Consider the following 16,358-nt stretch of genomic DNA (forward strand, 5'->3'; position numbering starts at 1 on the left):
GGAGTCTCTAGTTTCTCTTCAAGGTTCTGTTCTTTCAGTCCTTTGAGTCACTGTTCAGGCCATTTCCTTCTCTTAGAAGGTCCTCCTTTCAACCTAAATCTCCACTCATAGAAATTCTATTCATCTTTCCAGGAGAACCATATACCCCATAAAGTATTTCATATATTTCCAGCCTTACACTGAAGTGATTTCTCCCTGATGTATCATCATCTTTTGAAATGCTTTTAAGAGTTATCAGAAATTATCATAGACAAACTCCAGCGTCTTTATTGCTCTTGCTAGACAGGGGGCACGGAGGGCTAGGACAATCATGCCACTCTTTCCCATATTTCCCACAAAACCTAGTCTCAGGCCTTAAGTACAAGAGCTGCCCCAATACTGGTTAAGAATAAACTCAATAAATTGGGCTAAGAAAAAACGATTCTAAAGGGACATCAAAATATAAAGTTGCACCCTTTAAAACTATAATTCTGGTGCTTCTGATTTAAAAATGCATAAATTTATCTCCTCTTGCTCCCAAGACTCCACCAAATGACAGTCAAAGAAAAAAAACAGTAGCAGTCCACAACAAAGGGAAAAGAGAAAGAGGCCTCCATGGAAGAGAGTTTAACAAATGTGTGGGATACAGAAAGTAAGTGAAGGAATGGTAACCAAGGAGGCTAGACAAAGGAAGTCACAGCCTTCAGTCCTCACAGACCCAGCCACACAAGAGATCTGCCTACCGGAAGTCAAAAGAGGCTGTGAACCCACACGCATGTCCCTGGCCAGAGAGCAGAGGTAAGACAGGAAGCTGAACTACTTCTGAACAAAGAATGGTCAATTCCCTGATGCTGTACAAAGAAGTGAACTGTTCGTAGGAGAACCCGGCAGCGAGAATGGGTGCTGGTACCTTAAGGCAAAGCCCTCAATATCGTGGCATTCAGGATTCTCACTTAACATCCAGCTCCCTCATCTGCTTTCCCTATAGTAAAGCCCAACTGGTTGATTATTCCCACAGAACACAGAGCACTTAAGTCAGCTTTGTAGCCCAACTTCTAAGCATGAACATAACCAAGGACAATCAGACATTTAAAGAAAGCATACAAGACAGAAACACCACAACTCACAAACCAAAAGAATGAGACAATCCAGAGAACAAAAGCAAACAAACATCCCTGCCCTACCATGTACCCCCATGAGATCTGTGAAATTACTGCATCTATGATCCTAGTTTTCTTCCTCGTATCTTCATCCCAAACCGCACTGACGGCGGCTCGGACGATATGTAACATGCCGTAACTGCCGGCTAAGGGGCTGAGACCGCCACAAGTCAGTCTCTGCCCAGTTTTAAAATGTCAGGGCTTACAGGGCTCTATGCTGGGTCTCTTTTCGCCCTCTGCCAAGTGACCTCGTCGATATGCTGTAAGATCCATTAAAGGAGAAGCCTGGTCTCTCTTCATTGTATTTTCAGTGCTGAGAACAGTGCCTGGCACCTTGCGAAACGAATGCTGGCGTTATCAAAACCTCTCCACTGAGCTCTAGGCCAGGCCCACCAGCTGCCTGCTTTGTTATTTCTAGATCTTACCTCACAAGGGCCTCAAAAACATTCTAAACGTGCTCCTCTCTTTCCTCCCCGTCTACTAACCTAAGCATGGTCTTTATTTCTTTTCAATCTCCCCTCCTATATGCAGTCCACCAGCAAGGTCCACTGGTTTTTACCCAGATGAAATCTACTTACTCCTCTCCATTTCTACTGTCACTCCCCTGCAAGCCATTTCTTGCCTAGGCTAGAGAGAGAGTCTAACAGTTATAGACTGTACTTCCTTTTTTGCCCTTTCTCAAGATAGCCATTAAAAACTCAGGAGATCTTTTAGAAACTTAATCAAATTCTGTTAATTGCCTGCTTGATAAAATTCCTTCCTGTACCCCCTAAATACAGAGAACTGATAGTTGCCAAAGGGGAAGTGGGGGTGGGATGGGGAAAATAATTCCTTCCTGCAGCTGAGAAGGCTCTTGGTATTTATGGTCCTGGCTTATCTCTCGAACCTCACCTCGTGTAGCCTCCCCTCTGCTCCTCCCTTCCAGTCACAATAACTTAATTTCCAGTGAACACCAAGCTTTCACCTCCAGGCTTTTACACCTCTCTACCCAGGATGCTATTCCATTTTCACACGGCCGCATCACTCTCTTGCTTCAGATCTCAGTTTTAATTTTACATTCTCAAAAAAAAAGTTTTCTTGACTACTCTAGAAAGTAGTCTTTCCACACACTCCACTCTGCTAAGGAGGAGCAATATCCTGTTGACTTCCTTCTTAGCACTAATCACAAGCTAAAATCACCATTTTGTCCTTTACTCCAAGTTTTACTTTACCATTAAAATGTAATTAGCTTCAGGGCACCTGGGTGGCTCACCTGGTTAAAGGACTTTCTTCAACTCAGGTCATGACCCAGGAGTCATGGAGTCCCAGGATCTAGTCCCGCATCAGGCTCCCTGCTCAGTGGGGAGTCTACTTTTCCCTCTGATCTTACCCCCTCTTGGTGCACTCTCTCTCTCTCAAATAAATAAAATCTTAAAATAAAAAAAAATGTTACCTTCATGAAGGCAGAGACCTTCAGCACTGTGCCTGGGACAGAGGAGATGCTCAATAAATACTGGCAGATTAAAAGCTGCCGTGGGACACCTGGGTGACTCAGTGGGTTAAAGCCTCTGCCTTCGGCTCAGGTCATGATCCCAGGGTCCTGGGATCGAGCCCCGCATTGGGCTCTCTGCTCAGCAGGGAGCCTGCTTCCCTCTCTCTCTGCCTGCCTCTCTGCCTACTTGTGATCTCTATCTGTCAAATAAAAAAAAATAAAAATCTTAAAAAAAAAAAAAGCTGCCTTATTTCATCCATAGGTCATACACAATTATGACAAGAAGCAACAAGGAGATGGCAGATCTATAAAATCTGTAAATATTCTAGCTTTCAAAATACCAGGATAGTCATCAATAGCCTGTTTAAGATTCTAATTCTCACTTTGTCTAACTATTCTCAATTTCACCAATACCTATCCTTTTCACCTATTTCTCCTAAAGCTACAGACAAAAAATTATTACAAACTTTAATGTAAAAGCAGAAGTTTAAGACAAGTGTTTGAAATGAGACCCGTTTGCTTATATTAACCGATTCCAACAGTTCCTGTTGGCTCCTAAACCAATCTCTCTTCTAAAACGCTATATATTAGAATCTTACACTAGGAAGCTCAGAAAAAGGCAGATCTATCCTGTTCAAAACAATTTACTGCCAAGGTGCTTTACAGTGCTATGTAATTGTTTCATCATGAACAAAACCCAAGACACAGCCCTTAATGTCTTACACCAAAGCTACTCTTGTCACAGCCTGTACTTACTCAACTGAGCTCAACAATATTTCAATTTTAAAACTTTTTTTCACATTTTAACTTAAATTGGAATACATCTTACAATTGAAGGTATTTTACAATTGCTATTGGTTAGTCTAGAATTAGTTGCATTACCTGAACATGGACAAATTTGGTTGCTCTTGATGATAAAAAACTATAACTCAGTTTAGTCAATAAACCATTGAAGATTATTTGAGAAAGTATTGATTTGTCTCTGAACACTTTCTGCTGACATTATCTGATAAGATCAAGAAAGAATCAAAACCCACAGAAAAGGTGTTTGTCAGTGGCAGAAGAAGTATTTTAATAGACCGGCATATAAATACATATAACATTATGTAGGTTTCATTTTAATTCATAAAATTCACTTTCTTTGTAGAATACTGACTCGGTCTATTGTTTCTTTTTTCTCCTAATAATCATACATTTTATCCATCCCCTAAAATTGTTTTTCATTTTTTTTTTTAATTTATTTATTTGACAGAGAGAGAGATCACAAGTAGACGGAGAGGCAGGCAGAGAGAGAGAGAGAGGGAAGCAGGCTTCTTGCTGAGCAGAGAGCCCGATGCGGGACTCGATCCCAGGACCCTGAGATCATGACCTGAGCCGAAGGCAGCAGCTTAACCCACTGAGCCACCCAGGCGCCCTGTTTTTCATTTTTTTAATTGAAGCATAGTTGACACACAATGTTAAGTTAGTTTCAGGTGTACAACATAGTGATTCCACAAGTCTATACATTACACTATGTTGACAAGAGTAACTACCATCTGTCATCAGACAACACTATTAACATACCATTGACTATATTCCCTAGGCTATATATTTTTTTCTTTTTCAAGATTTTATTTATTTATTTTACACCCAGGGAGGTGGGGGAAACACATGCATACACAAGCTGGGAGAAAAACAGCAGCAGATTCCCCACTGAGCAGGGAGCCCGACATGGGGCTCGATCCCAGGACCCTGAGGTCACCACCTGAGCCAAAGGCTTAATCAACTTAGGTCGTCCAGGTTCCCTTATACTTACCATCCCCAAAACTTAGTCATCCCGTAACCAGAAACCTGCACCTCCTACTCCCCTCACCCATTTTGCCCACTTCCCCGCCCTCCTCTCTGGCAACCATCACTTTGTTCTCTGTATTTATGAGCCTGTTTCTGGCTTCTGTTCTGTTTTTTAGATTTCCCGTGTTGAGTGGAATGCTATGGGGTTTGTCTTTCTCTGACCTCGTTCACTGAGCATAACACCCTGTAGATCCATCCATGTTTTGCAATCGGCAAGATCTCAATCTTTTTTATGGCCAAGCAATGTTCTAGTGTGCGTGTGTGTGTGTGTATTCACAACACACACATATGACATCTTTTTTATCCATTCATCTATGTATGGACATTTGGGTTGTTTCCGTATCTTGGCTATTGTAAATAATGCAATAAACACAGGGGTGTATATATATCTCTTTTCCAATTAGGTGTTTTCATTTTCCTTGGCTAAATACCCAGTACTGGAATTACTGGATCACACGGTATTTCTATTTTTAATTTTTTGAGGAACTTCAAACTGTTCTCCACAGAGGCTGCACCAATTTACATTCCCACCAAAGATAAACAAGGGGAAAAGACCTCCTGATTTCTGAACGAGTAACTTCTTAACTTCACACCTGAGACTTTATATGGCTTTTAGGGGGAGTGGAGTCCAAAAAACACTGTGGGGGAGGGGAGACGGAAGGGAAATGCAGAGGCTAAGATTAAATTATAATCATTCCAAAATGAGAAGATCTATTCAAAATCTTGATCAGAGCAAAGAGACTTAAAATTGCCTGTAAATCTCTAGGAGGCCATGTGGAGGGGAGGGAGGGAGAAGAGTCATTTAGAAACTCTTTGGAGGGGAAAAAAGGAAAAGGAAAAGGGGAAAAATTCAGGATTTTTCAGGGCAAAAGAAAACAAAGAAAAATGGGAAGCCCCCCAGTCACACCCCTGCCACCCTGAAGTATTCAAAGAAACCAGTTTGCTGCACTGACAGAAGAGGGAGCACTTGAACTATGAATCTCACCCCTCTCCAGATCACCAGCCCTGTCCAAGACAGACAAAGGAACAACATACCTTCATCTACAGGAAGCTACCACAGGAAGAAAACTGAAAATAAGGCTCAAAACACTCTAAATGGTAACTCCTCCCCTTACCTTCTTCCCTTCACCTGCCAAAAAACCATGAAGGGAAAACTGTGTGTTGAATTAAATATCCTCAAACAAGAATTTTAAGAAATGAAAACATGCCTTGAATGAGAAATTCCAAAACTAAAATCAGCCATAAAAAGAAATAAGAGTTGATAAAACTCTGGAAATAAAAATTATATCAGAAAAGAACTAAATTACATACACATCCTGGACTCCCTTCAGAAGAGAAATTAAATAAAACAGAATATTAAACTACCATCACAGACAAATTTCCAGAAATAAGACCTGATTCTGCATACTGAAAGGGCTCACCAAACAGTTGAGAACACAGCCTGCAATAATATACTCAGAAAAATACCCTAATAAACCATTACACTTTAAAGATGAAAAAACATTCTTAAGGTCTCCAGGCAAAAAGATCAAATAACTTAAAAGGCCAAAAGAATTAAATGAGCAAACTTATTAAAAGCAGCACACACAGACATACAATACAGCTGTATTTTCCAGAAACTCAAGGAAATAAAGGTCAAATAAAAAGTGTTCAACAGGCAAGAACACAGGGACTGCTGGTTCCCACGAGCCCTAATCAATCTACCAGATCAAGAGTCAGCAAATTTTTTTTTCTGTAAAGGCACCAATACCACAGTAAACAGCTTAAAACTACAGAGATGTAATGAAACATAAAAACACAATAGTGGGGCTCCTGGGTGGCCCAGTGGGTTAAAGCCTCTGCCTTCAGCTCAGGTCATGATCCCAGGGTCCTGGGATCGAGCCCCGAGTCAGGCTCTCTGCTCGGCGGGGAGCCTGCTTCCCCCTCTCTCTGCAGGCCTCTCTGCCTACGTGTGATCTCTGTCTGTCAAATAAAATCTTAAAAACACATACACAAGATAGTTACAGCAAACTTTTAATGCACCATTCTCATCACATGACAGATCAAGTAGACCTAAATCAAGCAACTAAGACAATTTTTTTAAGTAACTGCAGAGTCCGTGTCTCTTTCTCTCCTTCACCTGTTTAGCCCATCTCCTCCCCCACCTCCCCTTTGGCAACTACCAGTTTGTCCTTTGTCGTTGAGAGTCTGCTTGGTTTTTTGTCTGTTTTGGTTTTCAGTGTCCACATTTCTGTGACATCATGCTCTCGGCCTCTCTGACCTATTTCACTGAGCATAATACTCTCTAAGTCTACCATGTTGCCTTAAACGGCAACATTTCCTTTCGGCCACTCGGCTATGTTCTCTGTGCGCACGCGCGGGCATCAATATGCTTGATCCAGTCATTTGTCAAGGACCGTGTGGATTGCTTCCATACCCTTGCTATTATTCTAAACGTGTATTTAGGGGCGCGTCTATCTTTCGAATGAGAGTTTTCATTTTCTTTGGATAGATATCCAGTAATGGAATTAAGTGGATCTTGTAGTATTTCTATTTGTTAATTTTTTGAGGAACCGCCATACCGTTTTCCACAGCGGTTGCACCAATTTACATTCCCACAAGCGGTGCACAAGGGTTCCCTTTTCTCCACATCCTCACCAACTCCGGTCTTTCTTAAGAGATAAAATAACTTAAACCACACAATCAAAGTAGACCTCATGGATAATAAAAACACCCTTACAATATTCTCACACACCCACAGATCATTCACAAAAATTGATTATATATTAAGTTAGCAAAAACTGCAAAACTTTCATAAAGTAGAACAAAACTGATCACAATGCAAAGACACTAGAATTTACTAACAAAAACCAGAAAGGCCTTTACCTCTGGATATTTAAAAGCCTCATATTAACTTGTGAGTTAAAACTACAGAATTTTTTTTAAATAACAAAATACTGTATATATCAATCTAGGAGATGCACTGAAAGCAGTGATTAGAAGAAAACTGACTCAACTAAACACAAGATATTACAAGCAGAAATTAATGAGAGAGAAAATTTTTAAAAATCTACATCTAATGAAATCCTATTGTTTTGAAAAAAAAAAAAAAAGAGAGAGAGACACCATAAACTAGCTTTATTTAAGGGGGAAAAAAGGCACAAGTATACAAGAACAACCACTGAAACAGAAGGAATTTTAACAATTATAAGAGACTAACTTTGCAGACTTTTAAGCAAATTTAGAAGCATATATAAAATGTACACTCTCCTTGAGAAATACAAATTACCAATATCGAGCCCATTAAAGTTAGAAAGCCTAATCAAACAGACTTTCATAGATGAAACAGAGAAAGTTGTCAAAGAACTGCCCCCCCAACAATTTGCCCAGTCCCAGATATGCACAACTTGTGTGAGAAAATTTTGAAAGTCCTGAAAGACTCAAAAGTAGATTTGAGAAATGGAAACACATCTCTTATCTTTGGATAGAATTCAACATTATAAACATTTCTTTTTATTTATTTTTTTTTTATTTTTTTATTTTTTTTTAAAGATTTTATTTATTTATTTGACAGAGAGATCACAAGCAGGCAGAGAGGCAGGCAGAGAGAGAGGAGGAAGCAGGCTCCCTGCTGAGCAGAGAGCCCGACGCGGGGCTCGATCCCAGGACCCCGAGACCATGACCTGAGCCGAAGGCAGTGGCTTAACCCACTGAGCCACCCAGGCGCCCCCATTATAAACATTTCAATTCTCCCCAAATTAATTTATAAATTTAATGCAATCTAAGGAGTTTTATGGAGTGTGGATTGAAGTGAAATGATACTGCTGACTATACTTTTTTGTTTAAACACATTAAAAAGGTAAGAGAATCAACAAGGATCGGGAAAAAACAGAAATGGAATAAAACAAGAAAATGGACTGAACCATGTTTCAAAGGAATAATTCAACCACACTGAAGAGGGAAGAACCAACCCAGATATTCTAAGATTGAACAAACCCATATTCTAAGATTGAACAAACAAGAAAGAATATTGAGTGCCAGGTTTTTCTCTCAGAGAAGGGAAATACAAAAATAGAAAAATGGAAAACTAGAAAACAGTATGTATTGAACTGGAATTATAGGTACTTAGTATGAACTCATGGTGAGACAGACATAAAAATGTATGTGGAGGCTGTGTATATACATAGCTCTCTCCACTAAGGGGAACTAGAATGAGCACACCTAACACCCACATCCTATCTTCTAAATACTGTCCTCCATTTAAAGGAACCAGGGCTCCATGCAGAAATGGGTAATCCAAAACTGAAGCAGGGAAAGCAAGGATGAGCCTGGAACATATTAAGCCAGAAAGCAAAGAAGCATTCAGAGAACAATGAAGAAATGTCAAAAGGACACAGAAACCACTGCTCTGAAGGGATGCCCACTGGCCATAAAATCAAACTGAGCATAAAAAGTAAGTTGATAATACTAGATAACAGATTATAAATTGATAATAACAGATTACAGCCCATTTATAGGATTCCAAATAAGAATCCATGAGTCCATACTCACAAATTATTTTTTAAAAATAAAAGCTCTCTTGGGGTGGGTGTCTGGGTGGCTCTGTCGGTTGTGCAGCCGAATCTTGGTTCCGGCTCAGATCATGATCTCAGTCCTAGGATCAAGCCTTATGTTGGGTTTCCTGCTCAGAGGACAGTCTGACTGAGGATTCCCTCCTCACCCCTCTCTCTCTGTCTAACTAAATAAATCTTAATAAAAGCAAAGCTCTTCCTTACAGCAGAATGCCAACTAACAAACGTAAAGTGAACTACATTAGAAAAATCACCATTTCACAAATATAATAATGACTGATCCAGGCAAAGTCATCAAAGGATATGAAATTAAGAGGCGGACTGAAGTTTGAGAGTATCTACCAAATCTCAAAATATTTCCCTATAAATATTAATTACAAGTTGAAAACCAGTAGCTTTTCAATGGAGAAATCTGGGAGGCATTATCTTAAGTGACCAAAGTTATCAGTAATGGAACAAATGGATAACATATACATCCAGATATGACACACTGAGAAAACATATAATTTTTGTGGTACTCCTGCCAAAAATATATGAACTCAAACTAATCATGAAGAAATAAAGGCAAACTAAAACTAAGAAACATTCTATAAAGTAACTACCCTGCACCCTTCAAAAATATCAAGATCACAGAAGTCAAAGTAAGTCATTCACAACTATCTTCTCCCATTCTGAAGGCTGCCTTCTAGTTTTGTTGATTTTTTTCTTCACTATGCAGAAGATTTTAGGTTGAAGTTATCCCACTAATATATTTTTCCTTTTGTTGCCTTTGCCTCGGGAGACAGATCTAGTAAGGAACCACTCCATCTGATGTCAAAGAAGTTACTGCTTGTGTTCTCCTCTAGGATTTTGATGGTTTCAGGTCTCACATTTAGGTCTTTCATCCATTTTGAATTATTTTTGTGTATGGTTTAAGAAAGTGGTCCAGTTTACCCACACCATTATATATTTTTAAAGAACTTATAAAACTGAACACCCAAAAAACAATCCAGTTAAAAGATGAGAAGATATGAACGGACATTTCTCCAAAGACGACTTATAGTTGGCCAACAGACACATGAAAAGATGCTCAACATCACTCATCATCAGGGAAACACAAATCAAAACTACAATGGATATCACCTCACACCTGTCAGAATGGCTACAATTAACAGCACAGGAAACAACAGGAGTGGTGAGAATGTGGAGAAAGGGAACCCTCATGCATTATTTGTGGGAACGCAAACTGGTGTAGCCATTCTGAAGAACAGTAGAGAGATTCCTCAGAAAGTTGAAAATAGAACTACCCTACAACCCAGCAAGTATACTACTAGGTATTTACCAAAGGATACAAAAGTACTGGTTCAGGGGCACCTGGGTGGCTCAGTCCATTAAGCCCCTGCCTTCAGCTCAGGTCATGATCCCAGAGTTGTGGGATCAAACCCCAGGTCAGGCTCCCTGCTCAGCGGGGTGCCTGCTTCTCCCTCTCGCTACTACTCCCCCTACTTGTGTGCTCTGTCAAATCAACAAATAAAATCTTAAAAAAAAATTACTGATCTGAAGGGATACATGCACCCCAATGTTTATAGCAGCTTTATGAACAATATCCAAACTATGGAAAGAGCCCAGATATCCATGAACGAATGAATGTATAAAGAAGATGTGGTACATATATATAACAGAATATCACTCAGCCATAAAAAGAATGAAATCTTAAAGGAGGGGGGCAAGGTGACAGCAGTGTAGGGGACCTTGTTTCATCTGATCCCTCAAATTTAGCTAATCAAACCATTCTGAACACACACAGATTCAACCTGACATGTAAGACTTATTTGGATCTCCATAAGCAGAAAAATGACTATTTTTGCAAGGTACGAGGTGTGGAACCTTGAACTTTGGGAGAAATACCATAAGATAAATGGAGGGGGCAGTGAGCCTCCATAAGCTGGCCACCCGGAAGTGATGTAACACCGGAGCAAAAATTTGGGAACCCTGGAAATTTGCCGTAGTGAGAGGCACCTCCTTCTGAAAAGGGCATAGGGGATGAATAGGGCAGAATTCTAGGGGAATCACTATGGTCTCAGGATTCCAGGAGACTCAGAAAGGGGTGAGCCTAAACGGATGGACTGCCCAAGCAGTAGATGGGGAGAATGGTTATGGTTAGCGAGCCCAGAAGGGACTCTCAATTTCCTTCATCATAAACTGTGACCCAAGCCAGTAGGGAGGCTTCCCTGTGCCTGACCACCCCGAAAGGGCTAGAAGGTACAGGGTGTTTAACACCCTAGGGGAGATATAAAACAGCTTGTACCCATGACAGAGACAGCTCTCTGAGCAGTGTGACCCATGAGATGACACTGGAGCAGGACCCAGCATGACCAGGGAGCTGTGGAAGAGGGTACATGCTTGAGCCCACGGCCAGTTGCAGAGTTAAAGCACAGAGGTGTTCGTGGGTCCCCATGACTCCCCCAGGAGAGGAGCAGTGGGCATGAAATGCATAAGTCTGTGCAGTTTGGTATGTGCAGAGGTAGAAACAAATCCTGGAGGATTTGTTGTGGGGTGGCAGGAGGGTGGACGGGGCAGTCCGTGACATTGCTGCTCTAGGCGAGATTCCTGAACAGCCATATTTGCTCCTACCATCTAAAGGCAAGCCACCAGAGAACAAAAGTCACACAGTCAACCAGCTCACATTAAGCCCATCCTGCTGACAAGGTATAGGAAAACTCCACCCAGGCAGAGACACCTGAGAAGCCCAGCAGCAGGCCTCTCCCCCAGAAGACAGACTGGAACAACAGGTGAATGACAGGCTTATTTCCCACAGGACTATAAAACTCCAGCACCAGGGGAAAATAATACAGGGAGCTCCAGGTGTTCCCTCATGACTCATTTATACTGCAGGCTAAAATTTTATAATTTCTTTTCTTGGTCTTTTTTTTTTAAATCCTGTTCCTATTTCAAATAGATTCTTTTTTTCCAACCTATGTTTTTTAAGTTGCTTAACTTTTATTCACATCTATGTTTTATACATTTATGACCCACACTAGCCCATTTTCATTCTATTCAATTTTATCTTGATATATATAAGTTCTGATTTCTTTGCAATTTTGGGATATAGTGTCTTCTAACACAAAGAACAAAAATCCATCAGGAACAGGGAGATCACCTTGCTTTGTCCACCTGAGAGATTAAAATCTCTTTCCCTGCCCCCCTTTTTAAATGAGTTTTGCTTGGGTCATGTTTGATATTTTGGACTCTGTTCATTTGCTCAACCATCTCTTGACAGAATGACTAAGAAGAAGAACTCCCAACAAAGAAAAGAACCAGAGACAATGTCCTCTGCCACAGAACTAATGGATGTGGATATAAACAAGATGTCAAAGATAGACTTCAGGATAGCAATTATGAAATCAACAGCTAGGCTTGAAAAAAGCATTAGTGACAGTACAGAATCTCTACAGGCAGAAAGGAAATCTAATCAGACCAAACTTACAAAAATGCTCTGAATGAGATGCAGTCTAAACTGGATACTCTAACAGCAAGGGTAAATGAGGCAGCAGAACGAATCAGTGACCGAGAAGATAAGCTGATAGGAAGGAAGCCAAGGAAGAGAGGGATAGGCAGCTTGTAGCCCATGAAAACAGAATGGGATCAATGACTCCACGAAACCTTCCAATGTTAGAATTACTGGGATCTCTGAGGGGGGTGGGGAGAGAGAGAGGACTTGAAGGTATATATGAGCAGATCACAGCTGGGAACTTCCCTAACCTGGGGAAGTAAATGAGCATTCGTATCTAAGAGGCAGAGAGGACCCCTCCCAAGATCAAAAATAGATCAACACCTGATGTGTAATAGTGAAGCTTGCAAATCATTAAGACAAGGAAGCTATCCTGAGAGCCTCTAGAGGGCAGAGATTTTGTACACATGGAGGGAGGAATATCAGAATAAGAGAGCTATCCACAGAGACCTGGCAAGCCAGAAAGGGCTGGCGAGACATATTCCGGGTACTATATAAGAACATGATGCAGCCAAGAATACTTTATCCAGCAAGGCTGTCACTGAGAATGGATGGAGAGATAAAAAGCTTCCAGGAGCAGCAGAAGCTGAAAGAGTATGTGACCACCAAGCCAGCCCTGCAAGAAATATTAAGGGGGAGTCTATAAAAGAAGACCCCAAGAGCAATATAAACCAGATATTAACAGAGACAATCTACAGAAACATGGCCTTTCCAGGCAACACAATGGCAATAAATTCATATCTTTCAATATTACTCTCAATGTGAATGGGCTGAATGCTATCAAAAGACAAGGGTTTCATATTGGATAAAAAAGCAGGACCCACCCATATGCTGTCTACAGGAGACTCATTTTGAACCTAAAGACACCCCCAGATTAAAAGTGAGGGGATGGAGAACAATTTACCATGCCAACAGACCTCAAAAGAAAGCTGGTGTAGCAATTCTCATTTGATTAATTAAATTTTAAACCAAAGACTGCAGTAAGAGATGTAAAGGGACACTTAAAGGGTCTATCCAACTAGAAAATCTAGCAATTGTAAATATCTATGCCCCCAACATGGAAGCAGCCAGCTACATAAACCAACTAATAACCAAAATAAAGAACAATATTGATAATAATACATTAATAGTAGGCGATTTTGACACTCCACTCAGAGCAACAGACAGATCATCCAAGCAGAAGATCATCAAAGAAACAAGAGCTCTGAAGGACACATTCGACCAGATGGACTTTGTAGATATACACGGAACATTCCATCCTAACACAACAGAATACTCATTCTTCTTGAGAGCACATGGAACTTTCTCCAGAACAGACCACACACTTAGTTAAAACTCAGGCCTCAGTCAATGCCGAAAGACTGGGACCCTTCCCTGTGCATTCTCAGACCACAGTGCTTTGATGCTGGAACTCAACCACAAGGAAAAATTTGGAAGGAACGTAAAAACTTGGATGTTAAAAAGCATCCTGCTAAAGAAAGAATGGGTCAACCAGGAAATTAAAGAAGAACTTAAACAATCCATGCAAACCAATGAAAATGAAAACATGTTGGTTCAAAAGGTATGGGACACTGCAAGGGCGGTCCTGAGAGGGAAATACACAGCCATCCAAGCCTCTCAAAAAATCAGAAAAATCCCAAATGCACAAGCTAACCTTACACCTAAAGGAGACAGAGAAAGAACAGAAAAGCAAAGAAAGCTTAAACCAAGCAGAAGAAAAATAGCAAAGATTAGAGCAGAAATCAATGAAACAGATTTCCGCTAGAAGAGCAGTAGAACAGATCAACGAAACTAGAAGCTGGTTCTTCGGAAGAATTAATAAGAATGATAAACACCTAGCCAGACTTATAAAAGGAAAAGAGAAAGGGCCCAAATTAATAAATTCATGAAGAAAGAGGAGAAATCACAACCAATACCTAGGAAATAGAGACAATAATTAGAACTTATTGCCACCAGCTGCATGCCAACAAACTAGGCAATCTGGAAGAAATGTGGATGCATTCCTGGACACTTATAAACCACTAAGACTGAAACAGGAAGAAATAGACAATCTGAACAAATACATAACCAGCAAGGAAATTGAAACAGTAATCAAAAACCTCCCAAAAAAAAAAGAGTCCAGGACCAAAGGACTTCCCAAGGCAAATTCCACCATTTATTTTTTATTTTTTTTTAAAGATTTTATTTACTTATTTGTCAGAGAGGGAAAGACAGCATGTGCATGCACAAGCAGAGGAAGCAGCAGGTAGAGGGAGGGGCAGACTCCCTTCTGAGCAGGGAGCCCAGTGCAGGACTCGATCTCAGGGCTCTGGGATCATGACCTGAGCGGAAAGCAGACACTTAACACACTGAGCCACCCAGGCCTCCCTCTACCAAACATTTAAAGAAATCATCATCCTTCTCTCTCTCGCTGCCTACCTCTCTGCCTACTTATGATCTCTGTCAAATAATAATAAAATCTTTTTTAAAAATTAAAAAAAAAAAAAACAGAACAAGGTGCCTGGGTGGCTCAGTGGGTTAAAGCCTCTGCCTTCTGCTCGGGTCATGATCCTGGGGTCCTTGGATCAAGCCCTGCATCGGGCTCTCTGCCTACTTGTGATCTCTGTCAAATAAATAAATAAAATCTTTCAAAAATAAAAAATAAAAAAAATAAAGAAGAAATCATACCTATTCTACTAAAGCTGTTCCAAAGAATAGAAATGGAAGGAAAACTTCTAAACTCATTCTATGAGGCCAACATTACCTTGATCCCAAAATGAGACAAAGACCACATCAAAAAGGAGAATTACAGACCAATATCCCTGATGAACATGGACGCCAAAATACTCAACAAGACCCTAGCCAATAAGATCCAACAGTACACTAAAAGGATTATTCACCATGACCAGGTAGGATTTATTCTTGGGATGCAAGGGTGGTTCAACATTCGCAAATCAATCAACGTGATAGATCATGTTAACAAAAGAAGAGACAAAAACCATTTGATCCCCTCAACTGATGCAGGGTAAGCATTCGACAAAGTACAGCATCCTTTCCTGATTAAAACTCTTCAAAATAGGGGCACCTGGGTGGCTCAGTGGGTTAAAGCCTCTGCCTTCGGCTCAGGTCATGATCTCAGGGTCCTGGGATGGAGCCCCGCATCGGGCTCTCTGCTCAGCGGGGAGCCTGCTTCCCTTCCTCTCTCTCTCTCTGCCTCTCTGCCTACTTGTGATCTCTGTCAAATAAATAAATAAAATCTTAAAAAAAAAACCTCTTCAAAATATAGGGATAGAAGAAACATACCTCAATACCATAAAAGCTGCTATGAAAAGCCCACAGCAAATATCACTCTCAATGGGGAAAAACTGAGAGCTTTTCCCTTAAGGTCAGGAACACAACAGGGATGCCCACTCTCACCACTGTTGTTCAACATAGTACCAGAAGTCCTAGCCATAGCAGTCAGACAACAAAAAGAAATAAAAGGCATTCAAATTGGCAAAGAAGAAGTCAAACTCTCTCTCCGCAGATGACATGACACTTTATGTGGAAAACCCAAAAGATTCCACCCCCAAACTACCAGAACTCCTAGCAGTTCAACATGGCAGGATACAAAACTGACGCCTGGAAATCAGCCGCCTCTCTCTGCACTAACAGTGTGGGTGAAGAAAGAGAAATTAAGGAATCGATTCCATTTACAATAGCACCAAAACCCATAAGGTACCCTGCAATAAACCTAACCAAAGAGGTAAAGGATCTGTACTCGAGGAACTACAGAACCCTCAGGAAAGAAATTGAAGACGACACAGAAAGATGGAAAAGCATTCCATGCTTACGGATTGGAAGAATAAACACTGTGAAAACGTCTAAGCTAGCTACCGAGAGCCATCTGTTGTTTCAAA

General features: G+C 40.7%; 1 protein-coding gene across 1 annotated transcript in view; it reads right to left on the minus strand.

Moving 5' to 3' along the window:
• The window catches only part of MAEL (maelstrom spermatogenic transposon silencer), a 38,129-nt gene that overhangs the window by 6,269 nt on the left and 15,502 nt on the right, over nucleotides 1-16,358 (minus strand). The gene's annotated exons all lie outside the window — the stretch shown is intronic.

This window comes from Lutra lutra, chromosome 15, assembly GCF_902655055.1.
Source record: "Lutra lutra chromosome 15, mLutLut1.2, whole genome shotgun sequence".
NCBI classification, from domain to species: domain Eukaryota; kingdom Metazoa; phylum Chordata; class Mammalia; order Carnivora; family Mustelidae; genus Lutra; species Lutra lutra.